General features: G+C 43.3%; 1 protein-coding gene across 1 annotated transcript in view; it reads left to right on the top strand.

The window, feature by feature from the left end:
• The window catches only part of LOC124613790 (Down syndrome cell adhesion molecule-like protein Dscam2), a 197,609-nt gene that overhangs the window by 102,536 nt on the left and 71,673 nt on the right, over nt 1-23,400 (top strand). The window lies entirely within an intron of this gene.

The raw sequence follows: 23,400 nt of genomic DNA, 5'->3' as shown, positions 1-23,400 counted from the left end.
GCGTATGGCTTTGGCATCTGCATCTGCTGAGGCAATTTCAGCATCAGCTGGCACCACAGAACTATTACAAGTGGGTTACTTCGAAAACAGCGCCAAGCCAGACGCCCTGCAGCGTGCATTCTACTGACCCCGAACCACGGCGATTTTCGACTTCAGTAGAGGGAGGACATGGTGCAGGTCTGTTGCGTTTTCTGATGAAAACTAGTTCTGTCTCGAACCCAGTGATGACCGTGTTTTGGATAGAAGGAAGTCAGTTGACAGCCTGCAACCATCCTGTCTGTGTGTTCGACACACTCAACCTACACCTGGAGCTACAGTCTAAGGTTGCGATTTCGTATGACAGCAGCAGCACTCTCGTGGTTATGCCACGCACCCTGACGGCAAATTTGTGTGTCAATCCGGTGATTCGACCTGTTGTGCTGCCATTCATTAACAGCATTCCTGCAAGTGTTTTCCAGTAGGATAACACCCTCCACTATACCGCTGTTGTAACCCAAAATGCTCTACGGTGTCGACATGTTATCTTGGCCTACTCGATCATCACATCTGTTTCAAATCGAGCACATATGAGACACAATCGGCCGACAACTCCAGCGTTGTACAGAGAGAGCATTAACCGTCCATATAAAGACAGACTAAGGATAATAGACATAGAGATCCACATTTGCAATGCCTTATCTCCCACTTACGTTAACTGTGGTTTTGAAATGTTAATCACTTAAATATGTTACCTACACAAGTGTATTCCCGAAATTTCATGACTCTATATTAATTATATTTTAGTGTTGCGGTTCTTTTACGTAACTGTATTTTCCATTCACGCTTTTTCCTTCTTCGCACATGCCGTTTATCAGTCTGAATACTTCCTCTAGGGCTGCTGAAAACCGTTTTCGTGTTTTGGAAACTCCTTTTCTCACTGCTCTTTCAATTTTGAATTTCCAGCAATCACGATTTAGTCTGCTGGAAGCTGTAGCACCAGCACACCACGGCGAAGTCCTCAGCGATGTGGCCAAACAACGGACACAGCAGTAAGACGCTGTACCATACGAGATATCGACGGTTTAATTATAGACTACATTTAGTTTTTCCGTGGTTTCACTAAATCACTTACCCCTTTGATTATTAATGGAATGTAGGTGTTCCACGATACGTTATCCAAGATCCAGTAGAAATTTTCTGCATATTATTGCTATATATCATTGTCTCATTAGTAAAGGGAAGCCCTCTAACGGTTTGCAAAATTCTTACAATTACACCTTGTACTTTTAGGTTGTACTGTCTTCCAGTTTCTTTCTCAACCGTTAGCTGCGCTCCACCCTGTATAGTCGCATTGAATTAGTGTGCGCCTGCTTGCAGGTAATGCGATGAACAGATTTGCAACGCGGGCTGCGGTCCCGTCATCCAATACTGATTTCACGTTCGTGTTGACGTTTATCGCATCACAAATGCTGCCTGTATTGGCATGTGTAATCTAAGTTTAAAACTTGGAGAGACACTATCCGCTAATGCGTGTCTGTTTTCCGTATAATTTGTTACTTTTGTGCAGACCTCTTCTGAAACTCCAGAGATGCTAATGAATAACCGTGTGTAATCCAGTCCTCCTGCGTTGGAATACGACTTCTGATCACTATACAAATTAAAATAACGGTATATAAGCTTCTGTCTTCTGACAAGGCATTTGTTTTGCGTCTGGAGAGCCACTTGTTACAGATTCCTCAGTCGAGTGATAGATCCCATAGCAGCAGCGCATCAGAGTTCTGTGGATTGACACAGGTTCTCATAAGGAGCGACTTAATTTTAATTTCGTCAGTGTTCTTTAGCTTCAACTCCCATATCTCGTGCGTGACTTATTTATCACGCGTCTTTAGTATGGGTATGGTAACTGTTGTGTTCAGATATAATAGGCTCCTAATAGGCTCCTTTTCACTTTGAATGTCCTCTTTGTCTGTGTTAGTCTGCTTTTTATGCCTTTCTTGCTTCGACTGTCATATTTTATTTTGTTTACAAGGTAGTAGAGTTCCTTAGCTTCGTCTGCTTCGTGGTCGACAGTTTTGATGTCCTCGCGCACTGTGGGAAGAGTTCAGAATTAGCTTAAAAGAGCTTCTATGAACTCTCTGCCAGGTACTTATTCGTGAACTTCACAGTAATTATGTAGACGTAGATGTAGAAGTTAGTAGTAGGCTTAAGACAAATTCCGTGATGGTGCCCTTGAAAAGACACGCCCAGTTTCCATCAACGTTTCCGAATCAGAGCTTGTGCGCCATCTTCAATAACCTCCACGTCACAGAACGTCAAACCCTTATCTTCTCTTCTAAGGAGTTATTCGAATGCGATGTTAGTCCGTAAGTGTCCTTCCTTCATTGGCAACGGGACACATCGCGATTCTTTCTTTTTGTGGTTTCATATTGTGTATGGCAATCGTCGAAATACACACACAGTCAAAGTATTGATCGAAGCGTTAAACCGCTGTCGTATACTTTCTGTACCTTTCATAAACATAGTGTTTCTGAGAGATGGGCTCTTTTGCATGGGTGAGCCATAAGATTTCTGGTCGACGTTGACGTGAGAAAAACAGGCAGTGAGTAATTCTTTCATTTTCGATAACCCCACTAGGCTATTTATGGCGACACGCGAGCTGTGATATACGCGTCCCGTCTGTGTGTTTACAGATGCGCTCCAATCGTTTCTGAAGCACGAGTTTGGGCTTTCTATCTCCCTACAAACCGATGAATTTTTCATCGCTTTTTCAACTTTTTTGTGCGCCGCCGCGAACGGGACACTAGGTCCTGACGGCGTAAAAGCACTTATCACGTGCAGAAAAAGGGCTATCATGCTTCATTCGACGCCGGACGACATCTCAAAAAAGAACAAAAAATGGGCCTGCCACGAGCGCGAGAATTTCCATCGATAAGGGGGACGTCCAGCGCGATGCGGGACGGGACGTGGGTGCGCGCACCCCTGGGGAGGGGGTGGTCCGAATTTTGGCAGGCTGCCCGCGCCGCGAGGTCCGCGCTATTTTTCCGCGCGTAAACTACTGTAGGTCTGGTGGGGAGGAGGGATTTTCGGACATCGCGTGATGAATGCGGCCCACGCGTAATGCGAGGCGCTCTGGGAGTGAGGAGGGAGTAAGGGTGAGGGGGAATGGGAGTGAGGGGCGGGGAGGGGAGGGTGGTAGCGCTGGCGACCCGGAGGGCGGCGCTGGTGATGGATGGCCGCAGGCGTCAGCAGGCGTCGCGGCGTTATCTGGGCTCCTCTCCTGGTGGGAACTAGGTGATGGCCGAGGCGGCTCGCCTAGTACCTGTGCTGTTGCTGTTTACAGTGGTATCGCACTTTGCGGCGCACGTGAGGCACAAGGGAGAGACATAGCAGGAAATTTCGTTGTCTGTACTTGGACGCTCCAGTCCTGTTCATCCAGAGTTTGAAGCTACAAGACACTCAGCACAAGAGTTGCAGAGGGGGAGAAGGGTCAGTGTTTAACGTCCCGTTGACGAAGAAGTAAATACTGGTACAGAAGCGCAAGCACAAGCAGGAATTTGCGATGAATGGTGAGGGAACTGGACTGTAACCGTCACAAAGCTTACATCTTTTGAACGTACCTAGAAAAATAATACACCAATGGCCATTAAAATTGCTACACCCAGAGAAAAAATGCGGATGATAAACAGGTATTCATTGGACAAATATATTATACTAGGACTGACATGTGATTACATTTTCACGTAATATGGGTGAATAGATCATGATAAATCAGTACCCAGAACAACCACCTCTGGCCGTAATAACGGCCTTGATACGCCTGGGCATTGAGTTAAATAGAGCTTGGATGGCGTGTACAGGTACAGCTGCCCATACAGATTCAACACGATACCACAGTTCATCAAGAGTAGTTACTGGCGTATTGTGACGAGCCAGTTGCTCGGCCACCATTGGCCAGACGTTTTAAATTGGCGAGAGATCTGCAGAATGTTCTGACCGCGGCAGCAGTCTAACATTTTCTGTATCCAGAAAGGCCCGTACAGGACCTGCAACATGCGTTCGTGAATTATTCTGCTGAAATGTAGGGTTTCGCAGGGATCGAATGAAGGGTAGAGCCACGGGTCATAACACATCTGAAATCTAACGTCCACTGTTCGAAGTGCCGTCAATGCGAACAAGAGGTAACCGAAACGTGCAACCAGTGGCACCCATACCACATGCCGGGTGATACGCCAGTATGGCGATGACGAATACACGCTTCCAATGTGCGTTCACCGCGATGTCGCCTAACACGGATGCGACCATCATAATGCTGTAAACAGAACCTGGATTCATCCGAAAAAATGACGATTTGCCATTCGTGTACCCAGGTTCGTCGCTGAGTACACCATCGCAGGCGCTCTTGTCTGTTATGCAGTGTCAAGGGTACCCGCAGCCACGGTCTCAGAACTGGTAGTCCATGCTGCTGCAAACGTCGTCGAACTGTTCGTGCAGATGTTTTTTGTCTTGCAAACGTCCTCATCTGTTGACTGAGGGATCGAGACGTGGCTGCACGATCCGTTACAGCAATGCGGATAAGACGCCTGTCATCTCGACTGATAATGATACGAGGCCGTTGGGATCCAGCAAGGCGTTCCGTATTACCCTCCTGAACCCACCGATTCAATATTCTGCTAACAGTCATTGGACCTCGACCAACGCGAGCAGCAGTGTCGCGATACGATAAACCGCAATCGCGATAGGCTACAATCCGACCTTTATCAATGTCGGAAACGCATTTCTTCTCCTTGCACGAGGCATCACAACAACTTTTCACCAGGCAACGCCGGTCAACTGCTGTTTGTGTATGAGAAATCGGTTGGAAACTTTCCTCATGTCAGCACGTTGTAGGTGTCGCCACCGGCGCCAACCTTGTGTGAATGCTCTGAAAAGTTAATCATTTGCATATCACAGTATCTTCTTCCTGTCCGTTAAATTTCGCGTCTGTAGCACGTCATCTTCGTGGTGTAGCAATTTTAATGGCCATTAGTGTATATCCGAATGACCAGACTAAGATCTGAACCACTGTCCTCCTAAATGAATGTCCAGCTTCCTGTGACTGCGTTACTGTATCACTGTGAGAGGTAAAGAGACGTGGAAACAAGCTGCGTTCCTCAGCCCACGTATTCGTAGACAATCAGCCTACAGGTTATGGTAGTCGCCTCAGCTTGAAATATTATGCAGAATGATTCTTATTAACATGTGGGAAAACCTTGAAGCGACGTAGATGACATTGAGACACAAAGCGCCGCAAATGTAGGAAAATAGCACAAACGTGGATGAAAAATGTTGAACATGCGACTCACCAGTCGACATACCTCACTGCACGTGCAACGGTGTCGCCTATCGGCCTGTCACATGTGATCATCCCAACCCAAGTCAACTATTCACGTGGCTGTGAGTCCGGGCCTACGTGCTCAGTGTTCGAGTCTTGCAAAGTACAGCGCAACAGAAACCCACCGTACAGCGTCGCAAGTATACAAGTATAAGCTGTGGAACTGCAACGGCAACGGTAAATGACATACGTGTTCTTTAGAAAGTAAAGTCTGTAAACAAAAAAGGAGGGGCAATTGGAAAGAAACACGAAACTGGAACAGCTTTTGCTTGGTTATAGTGAGAGCAATAATTTTGTAACTTCTACGTTTCCAACAGACTACATTTACGAAAGGTGTTCGAAAACATTGCAGCCTAGCGGAGCGACGTATAACATAGGTCCCTATCGGCGAGATAGGACTGGCAAGTCCAGTCGCTGCACGTGCAGAGAGGTACGTCACCTGATGACGTCGCTTGTTCAACATTTGTCATCCATGTTTGCGGTATTTCCCGACATTCGTGACCCCATATGTCTTACATTAACTTATTTAGTTCAGCATCATCTAACAAGGGGAGGCCACCAATTGTGAAATTCAGATTCGATTCATACTGCGCATAATAAAAGCTCATGGCCAGAGGTGTAATGTGGCAAAGCACCAAGATGCACTTTTCAGCCGTTGTCGAAAAAATCGACAGTTAAAAGAAACCGTTGCGGTGAAATACTCTCTACGGTTAACAATTTTCTACAGCGTCGTGGCGCAGCGGTAAGCGCTCGGGTTCGTAATCCCGCGGCATGCAACTTTTTTTCATTATTAGTTTTTTCTAATTCAAATATATATATATATATATATATATATATATATATATATATATATATATAAACTATTAATGAATTGCTTGTGCATGTTGGTGAAGGCGCATCGTTCTCCAATTGTACCGCCTCCATTTTTCCGTTTGTTTAACAGGGTGTACCAAAGCTCTCACGCCCGCACTGATTTTCGACGATGTTATAAGTTGCGCTAGGGACCGCATCTACCTTCTTTCGAAGGTAGCACGCAACTACGCTGTTATGCGGCGGCTCGTCTCGGCCCATTCAACATCTGTCCATCAAGTGTAACGAGCGAGTAACGGAGTTTATATTTCATACCTGCCACAGCAAATTTGTGTTCGTGGGGTCTCTATTCTAATTCGAACGTTTGACTTACGCTATACGTATTTGTTTCGGAATATCGTTTCTACGTCTTCCGTTAACTATACGTGGTTAACATTACGAAGACAATTAATAACATTTGTGAAATACAACTTTGTTTGAGGAAAACATAATGATGTTCGAAGTCGCCAGTTTTTCCACGACAAACGACTTTCAACAACTTATTATATGCATAATTGTTGCAACTGATTGCCGGGAATTATATATGTGTGTGTGTGTATATATATATACACATTTGAATTACAAACAACAAATACTAAAAAAAAAGTTGCATGGCGCGAGATTCGATCCGGCGACTTTCGGATTAGAAACCCGAGCGTTTACCGCTGCGCCACAACGCTGTAGAAAATTATTAATCGTAGAGAGTATTTCACCGCAACGGTTTCTTTTTAACTGTCGGTTTTCTCGACAACGGCTGAGAAGTGCATCTGTGTGCTTTGCCACATTACACCTCTGGTCATGAGCTTTTATTACGCGCAGTATGAATCGAATCTGAATTTCACAATTGGCGGCCTCCCCTTGTAAGAGTTGGTTGGGGTTTTTTAGACGTTAAAAAGAATTACCCTGTAAATAGAGGAAAGCATTTCCTTACCATGAAAAGTTCAGGCTTCAGCCAACTTTATGCACGATATATGGCAAATGCTTCCACAAATATAATCCTTAACGTCTCGTCTATAACAGGTTTCCTATAGGCATACGAGAGAACAGTGCATGACAGTTCATTGCGTTTTCACGCACACGGAGTGTCTTCGACAACGTCTGGGTATGATAGATCACGTCATGGGTGAACAGCTTTTGTTACAGAAGAAATGTTTCCTGACGCCTCCCAGTCATGCTAAACACCCATTAGTATTCGCCAAGCCGGCCGGTGTGGCCGAGTGGTTCTAGGCCCTTCAGTCCGGAACCGCGCTGCTGCTCCGGTCGCAGGTTCGAATCCTGCCTCGGGCATGGATGTGTGTGATGTCCTTAGGTTAGTAAGGTTTAACTAGTTCTAAGTTCTAGGGGACTGATGATCTCAGATGTTAAGTCTGATAGTGCTTAGAGCCATTTGAACCAGTATTCGCCAGCCCGAGGATGATGAAATTTCGTCGGACATGATCGTCTCTACCCATGTGTGCAATGCAATACCGGTACATTAATACAGTGATTTTCAGCCTACAAACTGTAAGAAAGATATTTTATAGCCGTACCGGGAACTTCAATTTTGTACTGCCTACTGCTTGTCACGCAGAAAAGATGACTGGGTGATAGCCAACACACACTGCATACGAACGCCGCTGAGTGCTTCTACGATGTTCCCACTCAAGTGCTTCACTTCAACGATGCCTGGCGTGCCGATGAACCGGGAAAAGTCAACGAACACTTTGTCTCTAACAAAAGTTGTTTCCCATGATGTGATCTATAGCTCCTAGATATTTCTCTCTAACATTTCCAAATACTCGATTTACGTACATATAGAGTGTTTGGTTATTATACATACAAACAGAAGTGGCGAACGGAGGACAAGGAAACGAGCAAAGAATCCTAGTATACATAGGTCCATAAACCACTGCTTTCCTTTGTTACGGAGTTTCACGTCTGAGTTCATGAACACCTTGTAACAGTGCCGCCAAGGACCCAGAATGCAGATACGCAGGACAAACACATTACAAGACGTGTTCCACATGGCCTTCTTTCATGTGAAGGCAGACTTCAGCACGTCTACTCATCGATTACCGCACTTTCTAAAATCTCAGACGTGTTCCAAATGCAATCATCCACAATGCGTTCCTAGGGTTCATAGACACTTACAGTAGGGTTGGAATATAAATATCTGCTCACAAAGAAATCAACGGGTTTAAGTTGAGAGACTTGCGAGGCCATGGTATCGGCGAGATACGACCGATTATTCTCTAGTGTACTTAGAGTCTGAAGAGCAGTCGTAGTCTCTCAGCTGAAAGACAATTCTCAATGTTTCCTGAACTGATCCTCGCGATAAGTACGGCGTCTTTCTTCGAGGGACTACCAGTCAGTGTTTCTCGAACAGTAAATGCCTATATCTAGATTTGTGCATACTTACGCGAATCACCAAAATGTGCTAGATAGGTTACTGTTTATTAAATCCTCTACGCTCACATGCTTCATAGGTTGAAGCATGCCTGACCAAAACACTACACATCATGGAATTATTGAAAAGTTAGCGAAATTGACAGCTTTCAGGTTAGGCTACTCTTTTCTAGATCTCTCCGAACAAATTTTAGTTCGCTGTTGAACTTCCCTGCAAATCATGTGCTCGTCCCATTTCATTTCGCAGCGGTAGACCAAGATATTTAATTGATGCGACTGACTCAAGGGGTTTGACATTATGACTGTACTCGGAAAATATAGGAATATCTTTTTTTTTTCAAATCTGATGTGGCCCGCCACGAATTCTTCTCATGCGCCCACCTCTTCCTCACGTAACAGCACTTGCACATAACATCCTTAATTATTTGCCGAATATTAATGTATTAACACTCTCCATACAAATCTGTTCCACCTCTTTTCAGTGTTTTCCCTATGTTGCTTTCTATGTCAATGCTGCGGGGAACCACTTCATTTCTTGTCTTATTTGTCAAGGTAATTTCTACATCCTTCGGTAGCACCACATTTCAAATGCTTCGATTGTTTTCTTTTCTAGTTTTAACACAGTCCATAATACACTTCCGTTCAACGCTGTCCTCAAGACGTACGCTCTCAGAAATTTATTTGTCAAATAATGGCCTATGATTGGTACTAATAGGCTCCTTTTCGCCAGGAAGTCCTCTTTGTCTGTGTTTGTCTGATTTTTAGGCCTTCCTCGCTTCGCCTGTCATCTGTTACTTTGTTTACAAGGTAGTAGAGTTCCTTAAATTCGTCTCCTTCGTGGTCGTCAGTTTTGATGATAAATTTACTGCTAATCTCATTTCTGCTACTCCTTATCACTCTCACCTACAGTAACAGAAAAGAAACGCAACACCAACAAATGATAAATATATAAGTCTACATTAAAGTGATGAGTGGTGTGGCGATTGCGCACTCTAACCTTCTATATCAGCAACACAACCAGTTTTAGCAGTAATAATCAATTAACAACATTTACATATCAAGGCCCGATCCACAATTAGTATTTATAATATTAACCGTCACACTTGTGACAGCGGCCCTTTTACGTGCCGGTAACAACAACCAAAATAATAGATGAAATAGATAACCAAATGTTTACAATGTCGGCTATCGCCTTTCTCACTCAGTTTTACACTTGCTGAAAAGGCAAAATTAATTTGATGCTATCTGACCTGAAGGGTACTATTAATTGTTCTGTTTACACTTAGCATTCTACTACACTCAACATCCAGAAGATTCTAGACTTTACGCAAGCTTAAGGCAAAACGTAAATTTGATGAACATGTGATGGACGCGAGCAAACGTTAATCTATTACCATTGCACAAACACACGATCCAAAGGACGAACTTATACTCAACTTTGGGCAGTAGGAAATCTTATGCCTAAAACAAGCCTCTCGTTGAATGGAATAGAGAAATACCGCGTTAACGGAGTCCGGACGGCACTGAGTTCAAATCTGAGATTTCAAATGGTTCAAATGGCTCTGAGCACTTTGGGACTTAACATCTGTGGTCATCAGTCCCCTAGAACTTAGAACTACTTAAAACTAACTAACCTAAGGACATCACACACATCCATTCCTGAGGCAGGATTCGGACCTGCGACCGTAGCGGTCACGCGGTTCCAGACTGACGCGCCTAGAACCGCACGGCCACACCGGCCGGCTCCTGAGATATCCGTCACACTGCAAGCTCGCGGGGCTAGGTTTGCTCGCGTCGTCCACTATACACGTTTCTGAAAATCTAGATACTACGGAAAAGATGTGTCAGTCCACACCCAATGACTTAAGGTCCACCTTACAAGACAATCTGTCTTTGCTGAATGGCTGACACCACATAAATCAAACGTGCAGTTCCTAACGTGACAATCAACCTTCAGATAGGTATTTGAAATTGGAATAGAAAACTAATGTCACTTCAGTAGTCGCTAATGCAATAAGTATGGCCACTATGGCCACAGACCAAAATACACACGGCCTTCATCCGACCATAAAACACCAATGTGACCTATATTTATCATGGCCACTTGCCTTCCATACACACAAGAAACTATTAAGAAACAACAGCTACCACTAATTCGTAAAACCAGAAAATTCTCAATCTATAGCAAAATTAAGAAATGACGTTAAAGTGAACCAGCTACCTTCAGCGTGCTACTAGGCACTATATCCAAACTTACAAATGCGAGGCGCTATTTCTAGCCGGCAACGGCCCATGCTTCTTCGTTGCTCCAACTCAACTGGTCCTCAAGGCATACGGCCGTGCCACGAGACATGGTGTCGCCAACTCCCCACAACGAGAACATCGAAAGCACGTCACGTCTTAGACTGACTCTGCTTATGCGTGGACCCACTCTCCTCGACTTGCGCACGCACGCCACCATAAATCGCCTGCCTCAAAGACGCAAAGAGAACAAGGCGCAGGGACAACGATCAAAGATGGAAGTAAGAATCGATGTCGCCTGGCGCCAGAAACCCACCGGCTCAATCAGTAGCGGTATTTGGGTAAGCGGTATCCTGCTAGTAAACACACCCTTGAATGCTGTTCATGAATGACCGCCCAACAGTTCAAGTCACCAGACTGACGTAGAAATTTGCAATCCGGATGCGTGGGAGAACCACGAGAGTGTTCCTGCTATAGTACGAAATCACACTCCACCCTATTACTCCAGGTGCAGGTCCAGTGTGTCTAGCACGCAGACAGAATGGTTGCAGCCTCTCAGCTGGCCTCCTTCCAACACACAGCCATCACTGGTACCGAGGCAGACAAAGTTTTCATCAGGAAATACGTCAGACCTCCACCCTGCCCTCCAACAACCTCTTGCTTGACACCAATGAAGTCGCAAATGGTGGTGGTTTGCGGTCGGGGCGTCTGGCTCGGAGCTGTCCTTCCATTAATCGGATAGTAACACTTCGTTGTGTCGCTGTGGTACCAATTGAAACTCAGATTGCTGCTGCAGATGCTGTACGATGCTCCAGGACAACTCGGCGAACACGATGGTCTTCCTCTCGGCAGTGTCATGTAGCCGTCCGGAGTTCGGTCTTCTTGCGACCGTACATTCTTCTGGTCACCGCTGCTAACAATACCGTACAGCGGCTACATTCCTGCGAAGTCTTCTCGTAGTATCACAGAAGGAACGTCCAGCTTCTGGTCGCTCTACCACACCATTAAGTTAAAACTCAGTGAGATGTTTTTAATGGCCTCTTCGTCGTCTTAAAAGAATACTTGGTTAAAAGCAACTAACCAAGGCCAGTCTCAAAGGTAACTAACGCTCACGACCATTACAGCGTGTATTTCAAGGAAACCAGATTTGCACCCTCATATTGGCGCAACTAGCGCCATTTTTATGTTACTGTCATGAAATCTGAATGCATGTAATTTTTCAGTAGAAAGACTCTTACCAACTTTAGTTTATGTCGCAGAATTCTTTCTTCGGTGTTCCGATTTTTTTTCCCGTCAGTGTACAATTAAAGCAATCTGCTATTCATTACATAAAACATAAATTCCGTCCGATTCACGCGACCCTTTCCTGTAACAACGGCGTCATCTTTAGCAAACGGTGTCAGTTTGCTGTCCACTCAATCCGAAGATCATGTTTACATACTGGGAAAAGAAATGGACCTATTATTCTTCCATGGGGTACTCCTGACTGTACCTTCCTTTTTGACGAATTGTCTCAAGGGCGCTCTTGATAGTCATCATCATCATCATCAACATCATCATCATTTAAGACTGATTATGCCTTTCAGCGTTCAGGCTGGAGCATAGTCTCCCTCATAAAATTCCTCCATCATCCCCTATTCAGTGCTAACATTGGTGCTTCTTCTGACGTTAAGCCTACTACTTCAAAATCATTCTTAACCGACCTAGGTACCATCTCCTTGGTCTACCCCGACTCCTCCTACCCTCTACTGCTGAACCCATGAGCCTCTTGGGTAACCTTGCTTCTTCCATGCGTGTAACATGACCCCACCATCTAAGCCTGTTCGCCCTGACTGCTACATCTATAGAGTTCATTCCCAGTCTTTCGTTAATTTTCTCATTGTGGACACCCTCTTGACATTGTTCCCATCTACTAATACCTGCAATCATCCTAGCTACTTTCATATCCGTAACCTCAACTTTATTGATAAGGTAACCTGAATCCACCCAGCTTTCGCTAACATACAACTAAGTTGATCGAAAGATTGAACGGTGCACAGATAACTTAGTCTTGGTACTGACTTCCTTCTTGCAGAAGAGAGCAGATCGTAGCTGAGCGCTCACTGCATTAGCTTTGCTAAACCTCGCTTCCAGTTCTTTCACTATGTTGCCATCCTGTGAGAATATGCATCCTAAGTGCTTGAAACCGTCCACCTGTTCTAACTTAGTTCCTCCTATTTGGCACTCAATCCGCTTATATCTCTTTCCCACTGACATTACTTTCGTTTTGGAGATGCTAATCTTCATACCATAGTCCTTTACACTTAATGTGTGACCCATAAACGCTCCTTTACGTCTTCCCTACAAGACCTGAGCTACAAATTTCATGTAACATAAGAAGTAATCGCATACATTGTCAGTACTTTAATCAGAGTGACAACGGTGGAAAGCTACGATCCTGAAAGCAATCAGCAGCAAGTGCGGCGGTGGTGATAAAGTTACCGGCGCCGTCCTCGCCAGCACTTGCTCTGATAAGAATAATTGAAACAATCATTAGCGAAAGGCGGGACAGTGCGAGCAACTTTTGCTCATTAGCAGAGATATAAGAGCGTCGTTACCAAAGTTTCGCAGTAAAGAAGCGGCCCCGTACGGGGGCGGCTTACGCGGGAATCGGCTCCCGGAAATGAAAACACAAATCCCGATAGCCCGCGCCAGTCCACCACGATGGCGCCACTAAGTTGGCGGGATTAAAACGCGCTTTCCGTGTGGGCATCCGTGTGTGCTGGGGATGAAAGTTGCCTCGCATTTAACTTTTCCAAAATACGTGGGACAAGCTGCTGTGGGATTAGAATTCGTAGCTACGTTCGATTTTCTTTGTTAGTCACTTATCTTCAAGTTCGATGGGACCATACTTGAGGATGTGAGAATGCAGATTTTCCCGGCGTATACCACTGACAAAAAGCTGTCGTGTCTCCAGCTAGGTGGCAAGACGATCAAGGGTTGGCAGCCCTGCAGCGGTGGAGGCATCCGCGATTTTGCTCTCCCGTAAAGGTAACTTATTTAGATTGTAACAACAGTTAATTTAGCGCAAATTACTCACTAAATACGTGTATCAGTGCGTTTCTTAAGCTTACTAGTTAAGGTATCACTTTCGTTTATGTATTAGTCCAGAAAACGCGGAAAGATCGTGAGGACGGGTTGCTGTCGTATATTTGTTTACGTTTTGGCACAGCTAACATAGAGAATTTCGCTTAATTGTTCTATTTTATTTCCAACGATTTAATTTGATCGTGTCCATTCACTGTTATGTTCATATTTCCGGAAAGTTACGTAAATCCTAAGTTGTTTGATTCAGAATCTTTCGCAATATTCGATTGTTTACGGGCATTTTCCGAAATTTAAATTCTGTTGTAATTAAGTTAATTTAACGGATACTGCAGTTGAGTGAGTGCTAAGATTCTGTTTTAAGAGAACAAAGGTAAAGTTTTATGATGTATTATACACCTTAGGCGTCTAATTTTTGCTGCTCATCAGTAACGAAAATACGTATAGCGTGAAGTGTGTTAAGTGATTTAATTCTGTTTTTAAGACTGTAACCTGTGTTGCAATGCGTTATAAGGGTGGAAGTTGCCGTAGAACAGTTAAAGAGGGAGAGGTATGCGTAGACTGTGGGTTGGAATGTAAGGGGTGACTGCAGTGGGGAACTGAATGGGAAACCCAACGAGGCTCTCTCATGGAGCAGTAAGCTTTGCGAAAAAGACAAGAAAATCGCTTACCAGGAGACAAATATTTGTGCCATTTAGCCTGGGTTCGACCACGTGAAATTTGAACTACATAGTTTGGAGGGGGAAAGGGGGAAAAGTTTTTAGGAACTGGGTAAAGGTAACAAGCAATGGGTGACAGGAGAACAGCTCTTCCACTTCATCTATATTTCAGCTAACAGTATAGAATAAATTTTTACGTTACCTGCAATAGGAGGGAAAGAGCCTCATCCAGCCTTAGGTCATAGTCGGGTGCAGCTGACTTCTGCCAAATGAATTCAATGTACGTCATTACCGAAAGAGAGTACGAAGGAAAAAGTTTTGTTGCTAGGTGGTCGTCATGGGAGGGGTGTAGGCCAGACGGCACAGGAAAAATTAGGGACAGCATACCAGGCCACAAGTATTTTGAAGCAAAGTGCTAGCCTTAGACAAATGACAGAGGAAATAGGGATTTTGTGCAAAGGTTTTGGCAAAGAAGATCAGGTTATTATAGCTGGTGGTGGAGTAGAGAAAATCTTGGCTCTTTTTTTTTTTTTTTTTGGTCATCAGTCTACTGACTGGTTTGATGCGGCCCGCCACGAATTCCTTTCCTGTGCTAACCTCTTCATCTCAGAGTAGCACTTGCAACCTACGTCCTCAATTATTTGCTTGACGTATTCCAATCTCTGTCTTCCTCTACAGTTTTTGCCCTCTACAGCTCCCTCTAGTACCATGGAAGTCATTCCCTCATGTCTTAGCAGATGTCCTATCATCCTGTCCATTCTCCTTATCAGTGTTTTACACACATTCCTTTCCTCTCCGATTCTGCGTAGAACCTCCTCATTCCTTACCTTATCAGTCCACCTAATTTTCAACATTCGTCTATAGCACCACATCTCAAATGCTTCGATTCTCTTCTGTTCCGGTTTTCCCACAGTCCATGTTTCACTACCATACAACGCTGTACCCCAGACGTACATCCTCAGAAATTTCTTCCACAAATTAAGGCCGGTATTTGATATTAGTAGACTTCTCTTGGCCAGAAATGCCTTTTTTGCCATAGCGAGTCTTGCTTTTGACATCCACCTTGCTCCGTCCGTCATTGGTTATTTTACTGCCTAGGTAGCAGAATTCCTTAACTTCATTGACTTCGTGACCATCAATCCTGATGTTAAGTTTCTCGCTGTTCTCATTTCTACTACTTCTCATTACCTTCGTCTTTCTCCGATTTACTCTCAAACCATTCTGTGTACTCATTAGACTGTTCATTCCGTTCAGAAGATCATTTAATTCTTCTTGACTTTCACTCAGGATTGCAATGTCATCACCGAATCGTTTCATTGATATCCTTTCACCTTGTATTTTAATTCCACTCCTGAACCTTTCCTTTATTTCCATCATTTCTTCCTCGATGTACAGATTGAAGAGTAGGGGCGAAAGGTTACAGCCTTGTCATACACCCTACTTAATACGAGCACTTCGTTCCTGATCGTCCACTCTTATTATTCCCTCTTGGTTGTTGTACATATTGTATATCACCCGTCTCTCCCTATAGCTTACCCCTACTTTTTTCAGAATCTCGAACAGCTTGTACCATTTCATATTGTCGAACACTTTTTCGAGGTCGACAAATCCTATGAAAGTGTCTTGATTTTTCTTTAGCCTTGCTTCCATTATTAGCCGTAACGTCAGAATTGCCTCTCTCGTCCCTTTACTTTTCCTAAAGCCAAACTGATCGTCACCTAGCGCATTCTCAATTTTCTTTTCCATTCATCTGTATATTATTCTTGTAAGCAGCTTCGATGCATGAGCTTTTAAGCTGATTGTGCGTTAATTCTCGCACTTGTCAGCTCTTGCCGCCTTCGGAATTGTGTGTATGATGCTTTTCCAAAAGTCAGATGGCATATCGCCAGACTCATATATTCTACACACCAACGTGAATAGTCGTTTTGTTGCCACTTCCCCCAATGATTTTAGAAATTCTGATGGAATGTTATCTATCCCTTCTGCCTTATATGACCGTAAGTCCTCCAAAGCTCTATTAAATTCCGATTCTAATACTGCATCCCCTATCTCTTCTAAATCGGCTCCTGTTTCTTCTTCTATCACATCAGACAAATCTTCACCCTCACAGAGGCTTTCAATGCATTCTTTCCACCTATCTGCTCTCTCCTCTGCATTTAACAGTGGAATTCCCGTTGCACTCTTAATGTTACCACCGTTGCTTTTAATGTCACCAAAGGTTGTTTTGACTTTCCTGTATGCTGAGTCTGTCCTTCCGACAATCATATCTTTTTCGATGTCTTCACATTTTTCCTGTAGCCATTTCGTCTTAGCTTCCCTGCACTTCCTATTTATTTCATTCCTCAGCTACTTGTATTTCTGTATTCCTGATTTTCCCGGAACATGTTTGTACTTCCTCCTTCCATCAATCAACTGAAGTATTTCTTCTGTTACCCATGGTTTTTTCGCAACTACCTTCTTTGTACCTATGTTTTCCTTCCCAACTTCTGTGATGGCCCTTTTTAGAGATGTCCATTCCTCTTCAACTGTACTGCTTACTGCGCTATTCCTTATTGCTGTATCTACAGCGTTATAGAACTTCAAACGTATCTCGTCATTCCTTAATACTTCCGTATCCCACTTCTTTGTGTATTGATTCTTCCTGACTAATGTCTTGAACTTCAGCCTACTCTTCATCACTACTATATTGTGATCTGAGTCTATATCTGCTCCTGGGTACGCCTTACAATCCAGTATCTGATTTCGGAATCTCTGTCAGACCATGATGTAATCTAATTGAAATCTTCCCGTATCTCCCGGCCTTTTCCAAGTATACCTCCTCCTCTTGTAATTCTTGAACAGGGTATTCGCTATTACTAGCTGAAACTTGTTACAGAACTCAATTAGTCTTTCTCCTCTTTCATTCCTTGTCCCAAGCCCATATTCTCCTGTAACCTTTTCTTCTACTCCTTCCCCTACAACTGCATTCCAGTCGCCCATGACTATTAGATTTTCGTCCCCCTTTACATACTTCATTACCCTTTCAATATCCTCATACACATTCTCTATCTGTTCATCTTTAGCTTGCGACGTCGGCATGTATACCTGAACTATCGTTGTCGGTGTTGGTCTGCTGTCGATTCTGATTAGAACAACCCGGTCACTGAACTGTTCACAGTAACACACCCTCTGCCCTACTTTCCTATTCATAACGAATGCTACGCCTGTTATACCATTTTCTGCTGCTGTTGATATTACCCGATACTCATCTGACCAGAAATCCTTGTCTTCCTTCCACTTCACTTCACTGACCCCTACTATATCTAGATTGAGCCTTTGCATTTCCCTTTTCAGATTTTCTCGTTTCCCTACCACGTTCAAGCTTCTGACATTCCACGCCCCGACTCGTAGAACGTTATCCTTTCGTTGATTATTCAATCTTTTTCTCATGGTAACCTCCCCCTTGGCAGTCCCGGAGATCCGAATGGGGGACTATTCCGGAATCTTTTGCCAATGGAGAGATCTTCATGACACTTCTTCAGTTACAGTCCACATGTCCTGTGGATACACGTTACGTGTCTTTAATGCAGTGGTTTCCATTGCCTTCTGCATCCTCATGTCGTTGATCATTGCTGATTCTTCCGCCTTTAGGGGCAATTTCCCACCCCTAGGACAGGAGAGTGCCCTGGACCTCTATCCGCTCCTCCGCCCTCTTTGACAAGGCCGTTGGCAGACTGAGGCTAACTTCTTATGCCGGAAGTCTTCGGCCGCCAATGCTGATTATTTATCAAAATTTAGGCAGTGGCGGGGATCGAACCCGAAGACGTTTTGATTATGAATCAAAGACGCTACCCCCTAGACAATGGGTGATTGCAGCATTAGGGTTGACCTGCATGAAAAGGAGTAGCAACTACACACACAAATATGAGTTCCATGGAAGCCCTGCAACGCCATGACCAGCCCCAGGTAAACAGTGCTCTGATCTGTGCAGGCACTGCGTTGAGAAGGCGGCTGCTGATTAAAACGGAGTTCATATGAGTGCAGTGCCAGTTGCTACAATCTGGAGATGGAAAGATGGGAATATATTAAACATAGCCTAAACCTCAATAGGAGAGGGAAAGATAGTTGGCTGAGCTGAGGGGCACATTTTTTAGGTTAGAAATATGATTCAGGCACAATGTTTTGAAAGACGTAAAAATGTTAGAGAACTGAGTAGCAAGGAAGACCTTCTTGTCTGTCTGGAAAATAGAGTTCTGAAAGGAAGACATCATGTGCCTGTAAGAGCACCACATAACCACAGTATTAGATAAGTTACAAAAGTTTACACTAGTGTACCTTACTGATGCAGAAATAACTTGGGAATGGAAGGAGTTGTTACGTATGTTAAGACAGAACACAAGTTCAAGAACAATGAGACAAGTAGATTTTGTAGTTATCAACACATAGAAGTGTATGCTTGTAAATTAATGCTGAAAAATAGTTCATTTTAATTGTAACTGTATATAGATCCCCACCAGGGAATTTTTAACTATTTATGAGGAACCTACATTCCTTACTGTGCTATCTGTCAGACAGCAGCAAGCAGTTAATAGTCTGCAGTAATTTCAGCGTAGATTTTCTAAGGGATTGTGATAGAAAAAATTATCTACAAATCTTATTTTAATTCTGCAATTTGACCTCAGCAATTAACGTTCCACATTGGGCGAATAAAAACAGTAGGATCCTATTTGACAATGTTTTCTTTGATGAAGCTCAAAGCAAGAAGATAACTGTTCACCTAATTAAAATTCTCTATCTGATCATGATTCGCAGTTAGTTAGGATAAGTGCATGTTGCCTTACAGTATGGATACTATCAGTGGAAATCAGCTATAATAACTAAAGACTCCAGCACAAATCTTTTCGGGAATAGTTTACATGGGATGTAATTTATAACAAACCAAACGCTAACATAAAATTTAATCTATTCCATGATACTTTCATGTCATTATTTGAAAGCAGCTTTCCACATAATCTAATCAGAAAGAACACTAAACAGCCATGTAAAAAAAACATGGATCACAAGAGCGATTAAAGTACCTTGTGAAAGTAAAAGGGAAATGTATCTTTTGGCAAGAACAAGTGGGGATCTGCAGTAGTTGCACACTACAATAACTACTCAAAATTACAGATAAAGGTTATTAAAAAATCAAGGAACATACACATAATGTCATAAATCAGTACTTTCAGGAACACTCAAAAAGCTGTATGGAATTTAGTTAAACGATAGACAGGACAACAGCCACAGAACAAGACATCACTAGTGAACTGAATGGAAGGGCTACAAATGATGAGTCAAATGTAGCAAATGCATTTACAAATCATTTCTTAAATGTAGTAGAAAGCATATGGACAAACAGTTCAAGAGCAAAATAACAGCAGTATGTTGGAAAATTTTTCTTTGACAAAATTCAATCATATGAACGGATCACCAGCTTCTCCTTCTGAAATTAAAAAAAATCATACATTCTCGCAAAAGTAAAAGCTCATCTGGTTCTGATAGCGTTTCCAATAGGGTATTAAAAATTTATTCTGGCATAATATGACCAGTCTTATCTGAAATACGTAGTGCATCACTGACTCAGGGCATTTTTTCCAGAGAGATTGAAATATGCCCTTGTTAAACTCCTCTTTAACAATGGTGATAAGAGAGATGTCAATAACTACAGACCTTTTTCACTACTGACATCATTTTAACAAAAATTTTCTGAATGTGGTGTGTTTTAGAGTAGTATCTCACCTATCACCAGCAGTATATTTAACAAATTATAGTTTCGGTTTCGGAAGGGTTTCTCGATTGAGAACGCCATTTACCCTCTCACTCACGAGATTTCACAAAGCGTTAAATAATAAAATAGCACTGGTTGATATTTTCTGTGAGCTCTCCAAGGCATTTGACAGTGTGAATTATGGTATTTTCCTAGGTAAATTGACGTTTTATGGGAATTTACTTAGTAACACAGGCAATATAGACCATCGATGTAACTCTGACTGGGGGGGGGGGGGGGGAAATCACATATGGTGTTCCACAAGGTTCAATCTTAGATCCAGTACTGTTCCACGTATATGGTTCTTTTTGTAGACGGTACAAGTATTGTAACCAATACAAGAATATGTACAGAAACAGAAGAAATGGTAAACAATGTTCTTAAAAGTAACATTGCCTGATTTTCTGTGAATGACCTCACCCTCAGTTTTGGAAAAGACACAATGTATTTCGTTCTGTAAATCTGGAGATACTACACCAATGTTATTTGTAACACTTGGTGAGGAAATAATAAATAGGGGGAAGCTTCAAAATTCTTAGGGGCTCATATTGATGAAAATTTAAACTGGAATAACACATTTTGGAACTCCTAAAACGAGTTAGTTCCGTCACATTTGCGCTTAGAATGATTGCAAATCTTGGGGAGAGACAAATCAGTGAAATATATTTTGCATATTTTTATTTTGTAATTTCATATGGAATAACGTTCTGGGGTAACTCATCTTTAATAGAGAACGCCTTCATTGCTCAAAAACGTGCTGTATGAATAATATGTGGTGCTCAACCACGATCATCTTGTAAACATGTGTGTAAGGAGTTGGGCATTCTGATTACTGCCTCATACTATATTTATTCCCTCATGAAGTTTGTTGTAAATAATCCACTACAGTTCAAAACAAACAAAGAGGTACATAATAACAATACCAGAAGGAAAAATGACATTCATTATTCCATATTAATGTTGTCTTTAGCACAAAAAGGGGTGCATAATGCTGCAATAAAAATTTTTAATCACTTACCCAGTGGTATAAAATGTCTGAAGGATGGCAAAGTAAAATTTGATAACAAACTAAGAAAGTGTCTCCTTGACAACTCCTCCTGTTCCGTAGAAGAATTTCTATTACTGTAATGTGTAAAACGTGGTGGGTAGAAATTACTGAGTCACATCTGTGTATCTTTTTTCTGTTTTTGAAAAAACAGATATAAATATTCAGAATGTAATCAGATGTACAAATTAATTTGAGATGTTAATGTAAAATGACTCATTCTGTATCATTAATGTCTATCGTGCAAAATGATCGATAGCACATGTAACTAACTAAGTAACTAACTATGAGACTAGCCTAAACGTCCTGATATTTCAGCATACCCAGCTGTCAACTTGAGAGCTTTTCATCACGCTCGAGGATGTCCCCCAACCATGAATTGTCTCCTAGCAATGTGACGTACTTGAACTCGTTCGATCGACTCACTGGAAGTGGATTTTGCACTGATAACCTCGGCGTTCAGAGCCCGTAAGCACAACACCAATTAGCTGATTTGTATAATGTACTCCAGTGCCTGTCCTGGAAGCAAAAACAGCAGAACTTCTGCATTCTTTAGCTTTGCCATCTGTACACCGTCTCCGCAAGTACGTACTGAAACAAACATAAATATGAAACTTCCTGGCACATTAAAACTGTGTGCCTGACCGAGACTCGAACTCGAGACCTTTGCATTTCGCAGCTAAGTGCTCTACCATCTGAGCTACTTAAGAACGACTCACGACTTGTCGTCACAGAGTTACTTCAGTCAGCACTTCGCCTCCTACCTTCCAAACTTCACAGCCCTCCTGCGAACCTTGCAGTACTAGCACGCCTGGAAGAAAGGATATTTTGGAGACATGGCTTTGGCATCCCCAGGCGGTGGCATTATGAGCCCACTTATCAGTATGACGTCACATCCTGTCTAGAGTGAATCCATGCATCAATACAGTGGAAATGGGAAGGAGCGTTTGGCGTCATTGGCCAGGAGGCTCTTTGCAGGTCAGGTCCGACCGCCTTGGTGCAGGTATTGTTACATTCGACGCCACATTGGGCGACCTGAGCGCCGGATGGGGATGAAATGATGATGAAGAAAGCATAACATCCAGTCCCTGAGCGGAGAAAATCCCTGATCGAACCGGGAATCCAACCCGGGCCATTAGGATGGCAATCCATAACGCTGACCACTCAGATATCGGAGCGGACATCAGTACAGTAGAAAACGGTGTTGTAAGGCAGTTGTATCATCTGAGACAAGTTGAGCTATAATTGCTGTAATTGGTTTTGATGTCTTTGATAGGCACCTACTAGCGTTGGGAAGGACTTGGCGCCGTAGTTCTTTCCTGACATGATCTGTCGAGGACAGATTTGGGGATCTTCCTGCCCACTGAAATTCTTCAACATCTCACAGTTTGTAGAGATACGTGGCATGTGTGGACTATTAAAAAATAGCAACAGTATACCGTCGCATGAGAGGTAACACATGAGGATGCAGTCCATGACGTACCGTTGTGCTGTCCGACTTCCCTCAGTCACCACCAGATGTAACCATGAAGTCATATCCGACAGTTCGATTCACCATGACGCATGGAATAATGCCGCTGTATCTCCCCAAAGAAATGGAAAAATGTGACCTTCTCCGAGGTCACCACCATAGTCGGCGATAACGATCAGCCGGCGTAGTGCAGGGGCATGATTCGACGCTGAACACAATACGATACCATTCATCTACGTTCCATGATTCCTGGTCACAGCAGCATTCCAGTTGCAGCCGTTTGGTTATAGTGCTACCAGCAGTCTACACGTGGCGTAGTAATCACTATTCCCACTATTGTTAGTTCCCGACCCATAGTGCATGGTGACACAGAAAGTTGGAGGCTGTTGATTACTTGTTCTCAGATGAGAGGTGCTGTTGTGAAGGGTTATAGTGCTCTTGGGTCTTGGTACACTGTACGGTGATTCTACCTCGTGGTGGTCAGACGTTCCCACGCAGCCCAACGTCGGGCCTCTGCCATTTCCACACGCC

The sequence above is a fragment of the Schistocerca americana genome, chromosome 4 (genome assembly GCF_021461395.2).
Source record: "Schistocerca americana isolate TAMUIC-IGC-003095 chromosome 4, iqSchAmer2.1, whole genome shotgun sequence".
In the NCBI taxonomy this organism is placed as follows: Eukaryota; Metazoa; Arthropoda; class Insecta; order Orthoptera; family Acrididae; genus Schistocerca; species Schistocerca americana.
This window is presented reverse-complemented; position numbering and strand designations above follow the sequence as displayed.